The sequence below is a fragment of the Rhinichthys klamathensis genome, unplaced genomic scaffold (genome assembly GCF_029890125.1).
Source record: "Rhinichthys klamathensis goyatoka isolate OS25496 unplaced genomic scaffold, OSU_Roscu_1.1 h1tg000043l_1, whole genome shotgun sequence".
Lineage (NCBI taxonomy): Eukaryota > Metazoa > Chordata > Actinopteri > Cypriniformes > Leuciscidae > Rhinichthys > Rhinichthys klamathensis.
In genome coordinates, this window is record NW_026606590.1 from 983,113 (window position 1) to 999,664 (window position 16,552).

The following is a 16,552-nucleotide window of genomic DNA, read 5'->3' on the forward strand; positions in this document are numbered from 1 at the left end:
TCTGTAAGCCATAATCATCACAATTATAACACATAAAGGCTTGAAATATCTCACTTTGCATGTAATGAGTCTATATAATATATTAGTTTCACCTTTTAAGTTGAATTACTGAAATAAATGAACTTTTGCACCATATTCTATTTTTTCGAGTTTCACCTGTGTTTTGGAACAACTCATTTTGAACGAAAGGTCTTTGCACACCGAGTCCGAAAATTTCGTATGCGTTTTTTTGTATATTCGTCATTCGCTGGTTATGAATTGTCAAAACACCATTTAAAACACTTGTAACGGATGCGAAAAACGCAGAAAATCAAACCCGAACCAAATTTTTTTATGACGGACGAAAGGCGGTGTGTAAAAGTGATTGACACAACATGAGGTTGTATTTATTTCTTAACTTGCGAAAATTTCAGACTCAGCAAGTACCTTATGTACATTTTAGTTGTAATTAAATTGTAGTAAAGCATAACTTTAAGTGTGTTTAGTGTGCTCAATTGGAACAACTTGTGTATGTCTGTGTCAGGACTAATAACATGCTTGATTAGTGATATTAAAGTGTACTTTATTTGTGTTACGAGTACATTACAAACTCATTATGAGTGTTTTTGAAACTACAAGCAATATACCATATTATATTTGAGTAAAGAGTAAATGCTCAGTAATATCTTTATTCCAAATACTACAAATTGCACATTTTGTCTTTAATAACAAATGCACATTAATAAACATATATTACTTAGCTATACTTTGTACAATATACTATAATATATTTTGTAAGTATACTTTCAATGCATTGTTACAATGATCATTTCCAGCACACAGTTATAAATATACCTAAAATATATTTTTAAGTAAAGTGCAAATTAACACACACACACAAAAAAAAAAAAAAAAGAATAAATTTGCAATAAATAAAATATTTTTTAGAAAATATACTAAAGTACAATTATTTTAAAGTGTGTAAAAAGTTGTATTGTGAAAATACCGGTAGGTAAAAGCATGATTCTAATATACTTTAATATATTTTTTTAAAGATAGTACAATTTTTTTGTTAGTATATTTGCAATGTACTATTAAAAAGGGGAATATATTTCAAATTCAATAAATTATACTTTTTTTTAGCGATTAAAATATACTCTAATCTACATTAAAATGCTAACATTAAAAATAAAACAAAATGAAATCACATTTCCCTCGTTCTAGAAACTTCAGGAATCACACATTTTTTTTAAACGAACAGCATTTCCTCATTTTTGACATATTTAGCTAATTAAATCCCATAATAAACACTGTAAATTTCAGTATTAATTGTGCAGTATTGACATGCACATAATATCCCTGCAGAAATGTGTGTGAAATATGCTAATAACGTCTGCGGTTAGTATTCACACACAAGCTATCAGTCAGCAGGACAGCACCAGAGCATCATGGGAAATGATTTATTCAGGAGAGCCACAGAGTCTCTTTACCCACACTTACTCCTCTTCATCTGTCCTGCTCGTTTATTGATTAATTCATGGCCTTTATTAAAGTTTCACGAGCTGACCGATTGTCCTCCGCCATCCCGAACTCTCCGGTTGATCTTTAAACCAACGAGTCGCCCGGTAAATGTGGAAAAAGCTCCCGGAATCATCATTATCCTCCGGATCACACACGAGGTTATCACGGGATCAGCTTGGAAGACTTAATGAGGGTCCATAATGAGCCTCGTCATGGAGGAGGAACATGTAATGTGTGCGTGTCATCATCCACAGTATATAATCAGGCCTGTGGAGGCGTAGAGACACTTCTGTTCTGCATCACGTCTGTCTCTTAAATGTTTTAATGCATCTTTCTTTAGTTTTCTGCTCATTCTGTTTGGACTGTTATGTTTATTTTAACTCTGAACTCTGAGTCTGTTTCTTCTGCTAAGAGTGTAGATGATCACAGAGTCCTAAAGGATTATTAGGAACACCTGTTCAATTTCTCATCAATGAAATTATCTAATCAACCAATCACATGGCAGTTGCTTCAATCTGCTCAGTTACTGGGATTTTCACGCACAACCATTCCTAGGGTTTACAAAGAATGGTGTGAAAAGGGAAAACATCCAGTATGCGGCAGTTCTGTGGGCGAAAATGCCTTGTTGATGCTAGAGGTCAGAGGAGAATGGGCCGACTGATTCAAGCTGATAGAAGAGCAACTTTGACTGAAATAACCACTCGTTACAACCGAGGTATGCAGCAAAGCATTTGTGAAGCCACAACACGCACAACCTTGAGGCGGATGGGCTACAACAGCAGAAGACCCCACCGGGTACCACTCATCTCCACTACAAATAGGAAAAAGAGGCGACAATTTGCAAGAGCTCACCAAAATTGGACAGTTGAAGACTGGAAAAATGTTGCCTGGTCTGATGAGTCTCGATTTCAGATGGTAGAGTCAGAATTTGGCGTAAACAGAATGAGAACATGGATCCATCATGCCTTGTTACCACTGTGCAGGCTGGTGGTGGTGGTGTAATGGTGTGGGGGATGTTTTCTTGGCACACTTTAGGCCCCTTAGTGCCAATTGGGCATCGTTTAAATGCCACGGCCTACCTGAGCATTGTTTCTGACCATGTCCATCCCTTTATGGCCACCATGTCCCCATCCTCTGATGGCTACTTCCAGCAGGATAATGCACCATGTCACAAAGCTCCAATCATTTCAAATTGGTTTTGCATCGTTTAAATGCCACGTAGAATTAAGGCAGTTCTGAAGGTGAAAGGGGGTCAAACACAGTATTAGTATGGTGTTCCTAATAATCCTTTAGGTGAGTGTTTGTTACATGTTAGTTACTATAGTATATATAGTAGGGGTGGAACGGTACATGTATTCGTACCGAACCGAAACGGTACGGGTGTCACGGTTCGGTGCACGAATTTACACGGAGAATACACGGTATAAAAATAAATTAAACTCGCGTGCAAATTAATTAATGTAATGCGGAACTACTGTTAGATACGCGGGTTCTTTAGGGACACATAATCTGTACCATCGGCTTAGCTCTGAACGCGCGTTCACTTCAAGCGTTGGCTTTATACGCGCTTTGGACTAGCGTCGAACTAGACGCGATAGACGCGAATTTAACGCTCTATTCGGGTTTGGTGTGACCACATAATGAACAGGCTGCGATGTCAAGATTGCAATGCTGGAGTGTGTGTGTTTGTGTGTGTGTGTGTGAGAGAGAGGCGCGACCGCGATTGAACAGTGGAAACATAAAAAACATACTCCGTCATTTTGTTCATACAGATCATTAAACCTGCAAAGTGTTTACTTATATGTGTGTACACTCGCAATAAAACACAACATTGTGCTTTTGTCACACTGTAAACTCTTGTCAAACTGTAACCTACAACTGTCACCCAACCAAAAACACTCTCTCTCTCTCTCTCTCTCTCTCTCTCTCTCTCTCTCTCTCTCTCTCTCTCTCTCTCTCTCTCTCTCTCACTCTCACACTCACACTCACACTCACACTCACACTCACACTCACACACACACACACACACACACACACACACACACACACACACACACACACACACACACACACACACACACACACACACACACACTGTTTTAAAAGCAAAACATATTTATCCAACTACATTTCAAAACAGTCTGTGGGTCCCATCTTTTAGACATTCATCATATCGCATTGGTTTTCATGTCTTGTCCTCGGAGCACCAATCTTACACATTCTACATTGATTAAAAAAGAAAATCGAATGCGTTTTTAATGGTAATATTATTTTATACAGAAATCAATTATTTATAATTCAGATGAGAATAATGTTACATTGTTAATTAATAATGTTAATTAAAATTAAGGAAAACAAATATATTTATCTGAAATATAGCAAATTAATTTTAAATTAATTCAGGTACATTTACCAAACATATCGCAAGGTCTTTTCGTCTTTTTATTAATTTAATTAATAAACGAATTATATAAAACTATTGTCAGTGCACTACAAATAAACTGGTTCTATGCCTTTATTAATAAAACTTATTTAAAAAATACAATGCCTTCTGCATTTTTGTTTTGCTTTTCCCTCCATTGTACCGAAATCGTACCGAACCGTGATGTCTGAACCGAGGTATGAACCGAACCGTGACTTCTGTGTACCGTTCCACCCCTAATATATATTATGCATAATTACATGCAACTAACCCTAAACCAAATAATTATTTAATTAATTATTATTATTACTCAGTACTTAAATATATAATTACAGTGTAACAACGACACCTTAAAATAAAGTGTAACCGAAACGGTTCTATAAAGGGTTCTATTAAGAACCTTAAAGGGTTCCGTCGGGTGCTTCATATATAGAATTACTAGCTTCAGGGTACTTTTACACGACAACTATAGCCTATGCTTAAAGCGGAGAAGGTTTTTCTTTGAGTTTTCCGCGCACAGACGACATCATTGTCAAAACGATCCCCATTCACACGGATCCGTTAAAACGACTAAAAACGGTGTATTCTGCTGCCAGGCCACTAGATGGCGATAAAACACTAGACTGAACATGTAATACGCATTTGCATGCCGTCATCGTTTTCACAGATTCACATTTTTATTGTTTACACGGAGACCGTTTAAAAAAAACTTGCACTTTGAAATCTGTTTTTCAAAAGTTTACGTTTTCAGGCACCCAAAACGCTGTTGTCGTGTAAACGAACGACCAAAACATAAAATGTTTCCCTTTTTTAGTTGAAAATGGTGTCGTGTAAACAGCCCCCCAGTTTTAAATTAAACTTTGCGAATTAAGCAGCTCGTAAACATACTTTTTTTACTAGAAGAAATTGAAATAACCTGTTAAACATGAAAGTATCATGTAATCATTTTTACGACATTTTTACTTATATAGCACCTTTTTCTATAGAACCTAGAGTTCCATATAAGAACCATTTTGACATCACAGGTTCTTTAAAATTGAGTCAAGAACTCCAGGGTTCATAAAGAACCTTTTTATCGTAACAGGTTCTATAACACTGAGTTAAGAACCCTGGGATTCCATACTGAACCATTTTGACATCACAGGTTCTTTAAAATTGAGTCAAGAACCCTAGGGTTCCATATAGAACCATTTTGACTTCATGGGTTATTTAAAACTAATACATAGAACCTTTTTGGCATAAGAGGATCTTTAAAACTGAGTCAAGAACCCTAGGATTCTATATAGAACCTTTTTGGCATAACAGATTCTAAAAAACTGAGTCAAGAACCCCAGGGTTCCATAAAGAACATTTTTATCATAACCGGTTCTATAAAACCGAGTCAAGAACCCTGGGTTTCCATATAAAAACTTTTTGGCATAACAGATTCTATAAAATCGAGTCAAGAACCCTGGGGTTCCATATAGAACCATTTTGACATCACAGGTTTTTTTTAAATTGAGTCAAGAACCCTAGGGTTCCATATAGAACCATTTTGACTTCATGGGTTCTAATACATAAAACCTTTTTGGCATAAGAGGTTCTTTAAAACTGAGTCAAGAACCCTAGGCTTCTATATAGAAACTTTTTGGCATAACAGATTCTATAAAACTGAATCAAGAACCCCAGGGTTCCATAAAGAACCTTTTTATCGTAACAGGTTCTTTAAAGCCGAGTCAAGAACCCAAGGGTTCCATATAGAACCATTTTGACTTCATGGGTTCTTTAACTCTCTGGGGTCGGCGGTCTCGCCGGCGATACCAGCTCACTTTTTTCCTTATCAGTGCAAAAGAGACTCAAATTACTCTGTTAATTTTGATCTTACATATAAGTGTTGTACATCATTGGATCCTGTTAAGTTTGTATTTTTTTTGTGGAACCTCATAATAAAAACAAAGTGTTGTGCTTTTTGCCTAATAAAGAAAAATAAACATGATGCGCGTTCTGCGTTCTCTCTGTCAGTGAAGTCCATTCTGAAACGCGTCCGAAAAATCATCTGTAACTCTGCAAATACTCAGTCAAACAAGTATACAGGCACACAGGCATGAAGCCTGAATTATCTTCTTTTAAATGAAGTAATTTATATAAAAAAACAATTTTTCTCATTTTATGTAATCTGTACGAAAAGAGAGAGATGATAGTCGTTCTCGTCTCAGCTCATTAAAGTTAATTTGACCACGCCCACGGAGCGCGCGCTCTATTCAAACACAAATGCTCTGAGGCGATCCACGCCCACATCAGCTGGATAACCACCGAAAGAGACTCAGATTTACGACGCTGTGAGGAATAATAGTACTATCTTAATAATAATCCTGGAAAAAATTACCTCAGAAGTAGGCTACAGGTAGTTTCATTTGGAGGAGCAACGGATCCAGCCGAGGAAATAGGTACATTCTTTTCAAGTGCTTTGTGCTAATCGCGATATGGAATAGTGTCTGTAAACAAAAAGACTGTTTGAATCGCGTTTTTGTGTGTGAATGAATGAACAGCTTTTACCTAACTATATTCCAATACTGAGATGAGTGAAAATAGACTGAAATATGTTGAAATAAAATATTTTTGTATAAGCAACGTATTAAACTGCAAATTAACATTTATATGTCCTAATCATAAAAACGATATGTTACATATGAAAGACAAGATGTCGTTTTTACTGTAAAATACTGCCACATCAAATAAGCTTGTTTGCTAAGATGTTATTATAGTGTTTGTTCGATTGTAAGCTATATTCAAACGAATTAATCCGCAACTGTGAAATATGTATGATAAAATGTATACTTTAGTATATAATACAAAGAAAGATTACATTTGAAATATAGTTAAAATTTTAATTGTTGTTGTAACCTTTTTATTAAAATAGCAAAAATATATGTAGGCTACATATAAATAAATCTTAGGTAAATCTTAAAAGCTCAATATAAGCCTCCTCTTTAAATTATTTGTATTGTGTTTTATTAGTGACACATTTGGGATACATTCCCAAACTTTCTGTAAAAACAGTATGATAATTAACTGCACAATTACTAGAAATTTTTACATTTGATATTATACAATTTGCAAGCACAATTTGAAAAATAAATAAATAATTGGAACTGTGAACCAATTTTGTATTATATAGGCATATATATATATATATGTATATATATATATATATTGTCATTGCATTCTTGTGGCTCAGTGACACACCTGAATGAAAGGGTCATTAGTATGCAGCTCCATTATGCGCTCATTATGCGGGCCCATTGTCTTCACAGGTGTGAATCACAGCGGGTCACACCCCTGCGCATATTGCCTTTCCAAACAAAAAGTGTCATTTTTAAATTTAAACCAATCTATTGTTTTATGTGAATAATAAGGCAGGATGATTTTCAGATCATTTTGAAGAAAAAACTCTAGGCGACAACATCCATTAGTCAAAAGTCTTGTGGACAGATATTTAGTATGTGTTTTGTGGCCTTATTTCAAAAACTTTAAGTTTTAGTTTTTTCAATAACCACGCATAAACAATATTCTCTCAAAAATACAAAAATGTACATACATGTTGATAACACATTATGGTAGCCCTGTGTGTGCTAAATAGAGTGTAATTACACCTGTGCCAGTAATATGTTTATAAGCAACTGAAAAAAGCACAAATGTCAGAGTATGTCAAAACATCTCAAGGACCCCAAAAACACCTTGGACCCCAGAGGGTTAAAACTAATACATAGAACCTTTTTGGCATAAGAGGTTCTTTAAAACTTAGTCAAGAACCCTAGACTTCTATATAGAACCTTTTTGGCATAACAGATTCTATAAAACTGAGTCAAGAACCCCAGGGTTCCATATTGAACCATTTTGACATTATGGGTTCTTTAAAACTAATATATAGAACCTTTTTGGCATAAAAGGTTCTTTAAAACTGAGTCAAGAACCCCAGGGTTCCATAAAGAACATTTTTATCATAACCGGTTCTATAAAACCGAGTCAAGAACCCTGGGTTTCCATATAGAAACTTTTTGGCATAACAGATTCTATAAAATCGAGTCAAGAACCCTGGGGTTCCATATAGAACGATTTTGACTTCATGGGTTCTAATACATAAAACCTTTTTGGCATAAGAGGTTCTTTAAAACTGAGTCAAGAACCCCAGGGTTCCATAAAGAGCCATCACCGGTTCTTTAACATTGAGTCAAGAACCCAAGGGTTCCATATTGAACCATTTTGACATTATGGGTTCTTTAAAACTGATAAAATTCTATATAGAACCTTTTTTTGTAAGAGTGTAGTCTAAATACTCTATTCCAGCTGCTGTATAGTATCAGTCCATCAGTTAAGTGCAACTTAATTGCTGAGAACAAAATCGGTCTCCTCCGTGATGCACTTTTATCTTGTTCTGTTTCGGTGTTTGCAGAATGAACTGGAGCACGGCGAAGAGAAAACAACTCTGACTATGAAATATCACTTTCATTTGTGTGCAATAATAGAAGCAAAAGACAACATTAGTCCTCGGCGAGCCTCTGTGTGTTTCCCAACGGGATCCTGTTCATTTTGCTCCAAAAAAGTCCCAGAAATTAGAGCAGTTGAAGACTCAAACACATGCAGTCATTAGCTCAGGAATCAGTCCAACAAAACATTATTTTTAGAAGAACAGTTTTTCTAAAGTCTAGTTCATCCAGAAACAAGTCAGTCGTTATTTACTCGCTTTCATGTCACTCGAAGCCATGCAGGTTTCGTGTTTTTTTTTTTTGTAAAACAAAAAAAAGTGAACTGACGCCGTAATCTTTAAAAAGATCAAGTCAGATTTATTATTTCTATAGCGCTTTATTACAATACAGATTGTTTAAAAGCAGCTTCACCGTAATAAACAGTAAAATAACAGAATGATGTGAAGCTTTTGCTTTGTGTGAGAAACACTTCTATTTAAAATCTGAAATCTCGTTTTTCAAATCAATAATGTGACACTTCAAACCACTTTATTTTTGAACACGCATTTCCATAAATAAGATTTGACATATCTGGTTTATTATTTCTGGGTGAACTATTGCTTCAGATGCACCTCTATCTGCAGTTTCCACTGTCTGTTCTTTCTGCAAGATTTGCATTAGACGCAGCCGAGACAAAACATATAAAAATGTACAAAAGTAATCTCAAATAGACCATTAATCTGACCGACTGTGAACTTCAGCTGTTCATCAAACTGCAGTTTATGGAAGCCTATTTCTGCCATATTAGAACATAAAATCATGCTCCGGAAAAATCGTAATAATGACATTAAAAAAATCATAATTATTATAACTATAAGTTAAATCTAAATTATGGGATAAATTGTGACATAGGCTAGTAAGTCATAATTTTGACACGCTAAGTCATAAAATTTAGATTGAAAAAAATGTCTTATGTCATAAGTACGAGTACATTTCGTGACAAATCATAATTTTGACTTTTCATCTCATATGTCATCATTATTATGACCATTTATGGCATAATTTTGAATTTCCAAATTTGAGAGTATGTCATAATTTGGATTTTTTTTTAATGTCAAATAACTTCTTATAACTTCTTATGTCATAATTACAATTTCTTATGTTATCCTTTTGGCTTTTTGTCATTAATTTGATTTATGTCATAATTTTGACTTCCTCTCATAACTATGACTTAGTATATCGTAAATTCAACTTTTGATCTCATAATTTGTTCGAAATGTGACTTTTTGTCAATTTTTGTATTTCAATTCTGACTTTTTATGACATAATCATGACGTCATAATTTCAATTTTGGCTTTTCATCTCATGTCATAATGTTGACATATGTCTTCATAATATGTATGTGAACATACATGTCATGTATTTTCACATGTCAAAATGTGAAATCATTTTTTTGTGTTTTATGTCATCATTATGACTGTTTATGGCATAATTCTGAATTTCACAATTGACAGTCTGTCCTAATTTGTTTGTTTTTTTTTATTCATAATTATAACAACTTATGTCATAATTACAATTTTTTTATGTTATCCTTTTGGCTTTTTGTCATCATTTCGATTTAGATCTTATTTTTGACTTAGTATGTCGTAATTTCAACTTTTTTATCTCATAAATATGACTTTGTATGTCATTTTCTTTCTTATGTTGCTTCCATAGCAATGAGATTATTAGCACGCAATTATTTAACACCTGTCATGATAATGAACTTGAACATATCTAGCCGTTAACATGGTAAACTCATACCCATAATAGGCATCCTCTGTTTAATAAATTTGAGAGATTACCATCGGGTTGGAGATTTAGGATGCCAGCGTTTTTTTAAAAATATAGGGGAATTTTTTTAAATATTTATGTCCATTGTTGGTTCTTTGTGTGTACGCATGTTGAAACACAAGCAACAAAAATTTCCACATGAGGATAATAAAGTAATCAATCAATCAATCATACTCGACATGAAGACATAAATAATGGTGTTATTAGGACGAGTCTGCCGGGTGACGTCTATTAAGGGCCCTCGGGTGCCGGTCATCCTCACTCTTCAGATTATCTGATTCCTTCATATACTGGGGACTTCTCCTTCCCCGTGGGTGTTTGGATGGATTGGCTCGACTCTCTGATGTGGGATTAGGCTTGAGTTCATCATAACCACAGGCCTCAAAGAAATCTCCGTGGAGAAAAGAGTTGCAGAAACCAGCATCTTCACTGAAAACATCACGTGGACCAACTTACACACACATTTGGTCATTTCCCCCTTAAATTACATACGTCGTTTGGTTCAAACCTCACATTTTAATTTAAAATGAATCAAAATAATTTATTTTGACAAAGAGAAATTCAATCATACAAAGTAAAAAGACGATTTAAAGGCACATCAATACCTTTTCTTTATACATAAGCTAGAATGTGTCGATAAAATACATTTTCAGCTTTTTAACCCTCTGATTATCTTCATTTGTGTCTACACTCATTATCTTTGGGGTCTCCAGGGACCCCAGACAATAACATTTAATTTTGTAACAGAATAATATATATTTTTTTTTTACAAATGTAATTTTAGTCTGTTTATTAATGTTTTTACTCAACATTTGTGCAGTTTTTGGAGGATTTTTTATATATTTTAAATTTCTATAAATAAATAAATATTTATTTATTTAAATAGGCTTTTTTTTTTTTTACAAAAAACAGCATTTTATGTCAAATTTACTTTATAAAAGACCCAGATTTCTAACTTTCATTTATGGGGATAACATTGATCATTTTAAATTATTTAATGTAAGATTTTTGCCCATTTTTTTGGAAAATGCAGTTTAAAAAAAAAAAAAACTCACTTTAACCACTAGATGGCCACAGACCTCCACTATAAGCTATTTGCTATGTGATTAACCAAACTACATATCTTTTCACAAGTTTTTCCAGTTGGATTCATATCTAAATATTATAAGATCACAATTATAACACACAAAAAAAACTTTTTGTCAAAGTTTAGCATTTTTTGTACAGACAAAAGTTTTTCAATAATGTTACATTATGATTAGAATCAAACCTGAACAAGACTCCAAATGTTGGAGTCTTTAGATTTTATAATTTATTTCAATCATCTGTTTTTAATATAATTCTACAATTTTAATTCTACAATTCTACAACTGTAACAGAACAAAAAATTACAGAAATGAACAGTTATATTACATATTGAGTAAAAATACATGACATGAACATCAAAATGCAATGAACTGAACAGCAATAACAAATGAGCAAATAAAGCAGTAAAAAAATAACATTTAGTAAAAAAAACAGTGAATGGGGAAAAAATCGAACAACTTGGAACAATAATTGGTGGTCATCACATACAGTCTCGTTTACAGTGCACTGCAGGTGTTTATGCGTCAGTGCACTGCAGGCAGTATGCATAGTATAGCCTTACAAATGTATTACTGTGTGTGTGTGTGTGTATGTGTGTGTGTGCATTGTGGATTTTTTTTTTTTGCATTGTTGGAAGTGTGCCACTTTATTTCTGTCTATGTGATCTGCGTTGTTTCATCGTTGTTTCTGATTTTGATGATGAATTTTGTATATTTACTATGCGGGGTCTCCAGGGACCCCGAAGATAACAAGTGCTGGCATTTTTTTCACGCTAACATAAAAACAGATATCATTCCAATATATATATATTTTTTGGTAGATCTAGACAGTGTTAAGAGGCGTATACGTTTTCATACCATTTGGACAAAGAGAACATTTTTTTAAAATTCACCAAAAGTCATTTGCGGGTCAAAAAGACCCCGAAGATAACCAGAGGGTTAAAACTTACTTTCACCATAAACCAAAGATAAATTAATTTCAGGTGTACCAGATGTGGGCCCAATCCACTATGTTGCTGTCTGGATATGTACTTTTAATCATCACAACTCAAAAGTTTTGGTTGGAAGTCCCCTTTATGGTGATCAGTGTTTGATTTGGTTTGAAGTCACCTTTATGTTGATCAGTGATTGATTTACTGTAATTGGGAGTCACCATTATGGTGATCAGTGATTGATTTACTGTAATTGGGAGTCACCATTATGGTGATCAGTGTTTGATTTAATTGGGAGTCACCTTTATGGTGATCAGCGATTGCTTTGGTTGGAAGTCACCATTATGGTAATTAGTGTTTGCTTTAGTTGGGAGTCACCTTTATGGTGATCAGTGTGTGCTTTAGTTGGGGTCTTGAACCTTGACTTTTTGTTTCTGTCTCCTTTGGCTGCTGTAAAACACATTCGCTGTTGCTCAGAAAGTCAGGATAAAATGTGATCAGGTGATGTTTAATAACTAACTAATGATGAAATCTTAATGAAGTGACCTTATTCACTGATCTCATCTGAAGTAACAGATCATAACCATGTTGTGGCATTCATTTTGAACCACTGTATCATTAAGACACCAACAATCAACATATTAATCTCAACATGAGTGACAATCTACAAAAACCTTCATGCTGCAATGCATCAGTACAAAACTCCCCGTTCTGAATAAATTAAGCAGCAGACATGTCCTGTTATTTCTATTTTTTTGTTGTGACTTTTAATAGCTTGCTTTGTGATGTTCTATTACAGCAGTTTTATTAATAGTGCAACAATGTGTCAAGCTTTGAGTAAATCAACAAATTACAAAACAATGTCAGTGAACGAAACCATTTTACGACTCATTCAAAAATTTAAATATTGTGATGTGGAGTGAAAAATGTGTTTAATTGTCATGAAATAATTTGCATAATCAAGTTTTTTTTTTTTTTTTTTTTTACATAATATAATATTGTTTTCTTCTTCTGATTTGAGGGTTGAATGTGAAGAATGAATCCAGACTTTAGTCACGTCGGTTTGCTGATTTAAATCTCGTCTGGATCCTCCTCACACACGTTGGCGTCTGAAACGCTAAAAGGCCTGTTTATGGGAGCAGAAAAGAAATAAATGTTTCATCCACACCTTCCCTTTCCTCTCTCCAAAATGAATTATACATCACGTCCTTGAAAAGCCAAAGCTAATGTGTGTTTGTGATGGTTCTTGTCCTCCAAAACGTACATGATTCTCTGTCGCCTGGAAAGAAACCAGAGACTGTTTTTATGACACGGGCCTCAAATTATGATTCTCTGGGATTCTTGATGGAGATATTTCTATATAATGTCTCTAAACTCTACAACTGATCATTATTTCAGGTCATTTCACTTACGTTTTACAGCCGAAAGTTTTGGATCGGTACGATTTTTAATGATTTTTAAGTCTCTTCTGCTCACCAAGGCTTTATTTATTTGATTAAAAAAACAAACAAAAAAACAGTAATATTGTTAAATATTATGACAATTTGAAATAACTGTTTTCTATTTTAATATATTTTAAAATGTAATTTATCATGTGATCAAAGCTGTATTTTCAGCATCATTACTCCAGTCTTCAGTGTCACATGATCCTTCAGAAATCACTCTAATATTAGGATCTGATGCTCAAGAAACAGTTATGATTATTATCAGTGTTGAAAACAGTTATTTACTTTATTTTCAGGATTCTTTGATGAATAGAAAGTTAAAAAGAACAGCATTTCGTTAATCATAATCGTTTGTAACATTATAAATGTCTTTACTTGATGAATAAAAGTATTGATTTCTTTTATTTCTTTCCACCAAAAATAAAATAAAAATTCTTACTGACCCTAAACTTTTGAACGTTATTGTTTAATGTTACAAAATATTCTATTTTGAGAGAAATTCTGTTCTTTTGAATTTTCTATTCATCGAAGAAGCCCCCCCCCCCACAAAACAATTTACATAACTGTTTTCATCACTGATAATAATCATAAATGTGTCTTGAGCATCAGATCCTCATATTAGAGTGATTTCTGAAGGATCATGTGACACTGAAGACTGGAGTAATGATGCTGAAAATACAGCTTTGATCACAGGAATAAATTACACTTTACTGTATATTCACATAGAAAACCAGCATTTTCCATTGGCTGGATAAAGTCAGTCAGCGTGAACATTAATAATCTCCATGACCGTTTATAATATGCTTGAATAATTACGACAGGCCACTATGAATATCATTTTAATTGCATGACCTATTAAGATGCTGGACTGTATTAATTATGCATGTCCAGTAGAGTCGTTCATAAAGCCCGTGAGCAATGTGAACTACACTTGAGTTAATGCCATTTAATTATTGTAGAACGAATTGTAATTGTCACACGGACTCTAAAAATGAGTCAGTTCATATTTCCTTTTTTTGTCCAATATTGCCTTTTTTTTGTCAAAAAATTTAGTCTCATGAATACCTTAACCATGTGTTCTGTTGTTCCCTCATATTTAAAATATATATTTGGATGGGTTTAATCGAAAGTCGTAGGGTCATTAAAAACAAATATCCAGACATCATTTATACATATAATGTTTGAGTACACTAATCCATACATTTAACTTTTCATATTTTCATGTAACCTCAATGTGAACATTTTTATTATAATACACTTAGCTAGCTATAACAAGCTAGTTAATTAAATGCTAAATTGGCAAAACTCAAATAATTTGAGGTAATCAGTTTCATCAAGAAATTTAACGTTTAAGTAAGCAGAACTTGCAGGTAATTTTTTTTTAGACTCATACATTTTAATTGCTCTTAACTTAAAATATTTGAGTAAGCTAATTCATACACAATTTAAGATTATCATGTAAGCTCAACTTAAATATCTTTAGTAGTGGAAACTTAGCTTGCTTTGGCTTTTGGCTTGCTTGGCTTGCTAACCAGCTAATTCAATAAATGCTACTTTGCTAATTGGTAGCACAATGGTTTGATAGCATTAGCATAGCACGTGCTAAATGAGCAGTTCTCAAACCAAACACCCCCCAAAAACTCAACATAACAGAAACTCTAGCACAAAAAAACATTGTATAACACTTAATTTTAGCATTTACTCCCCCTTTTGAGTGGCATGGCAAAGCATGCTGGGAAATTAAATTTAAGTTTGTCTAAATTAAAAGAAACAAGTTCATAAAACTCAAAACAATGAAACAATTTAAATTACTTAAAATGTGTCGGTTTTGTGAACTCAAAAGAAAAAGAAAGTTCTAAATACTCATAAAAGTTAATTTGATGGAACTAATTTGTATAATTTGAGTTGGCTCTACTCAAACCAATTAATTATTTTGAGGGTTAGGCTTTACAGAGTATAAGTGAAATTTACTTTGAAGAGTTAAATCAATTTAAAAAAATGAACATATTTTGACATTTTCACAGTGTAGAACTAGAATACTCTTACCGTCAGTAATGGATGAGTGATGGTAAAGTCTGAAGTCCCTGAGTTTGATGAAAGCTGAATTGTTCATCTCAGACTGTTAACGATTCCTCATGCAAACTTGCAGCAGAAGCTCATCCAATTTACATGGAAATCTGAGACTCTAGTTCTTTGTCTACGTCACAAATCTCATCAAATACATGCCAAAGAGTGTGGAATCATCTGAAACTATCTCTCTCTCACACACACACACACACACACACACACACACACACACACACACACACACTCTCACTCTCTCTCCTAAATCAGGAGATCCGGCGGCTTCATAATTAGATTTGCTTGGGCACATTCACTCTAATCTATTTATGCATTTCCCTTTTTCGAGCCTCATTGAGATTCCATCGCCTCATATTTGCACGTCGGCTGTCAAAACCGGCCTTCCTTTTCCTCACGATTTAAAGCTCATTTCCCGAGCGGAGATGGACAGTGATTGTTTCGACGGGGAACTTCAGGGACTTTCCACACGGATAAGAACATGCGAACCCAATCCTGAAGCAGTCCATTATGTGCGTTTAAAAAAAGAAAAAAACAATATAATGAATTAAGCTCAATCGTCAGCGTTTGTGGCGTAATGCTGATTAGCATCATTTGCATTCACTTATTCTCACTTATTTTTTTACTATCAAATATCACACACTAATGCGGCTCAGCTGTTGAAGCTAATCTACTTTATCATCCGAAAGCTGTCCATAGAGTTTAACTCGTATTCCTTTAACATGCTAAATATTCATTAGGCTGCGGAAATTACATCTGGCTATCAGTTTGAGCTGGTTCGTTTTCTATTTTTCTTCTGTTCTTTTGTCTG

The 16,552-nt window shown here is 34.0% G+C and overlaps 1 long non-coding RNA gene across 2 annotated transcripts; it reads right to left on the bottom strand.

Annotated features, from left to right (window-relative positions):
- Positions 1-13,332: 13,332 nt before the first annotated feature.
- On the bottom strand, positions 13,333-16,292 carry LOC130082343 (uncharacterized). Of its 2 annotated transcripts, none has more exons than XR_008806760.1 (3): positions 15,960-16,292; positions 15,709-15,906; positions 13,333-13,496 (listed from the first exon to the last, which is right to left on the bottom strand). It is a non-coding gene; the product is annotated as an uncharacterized LOC130082343 (long non-coding RNA). The 2 variants fall into 2 exon arrangements; XR_008806759.1 differs by having other exon boundaries at positions 15,948-16,292.
- Positions 16,293-16,552: the final 260 nt, after the last annotated feature.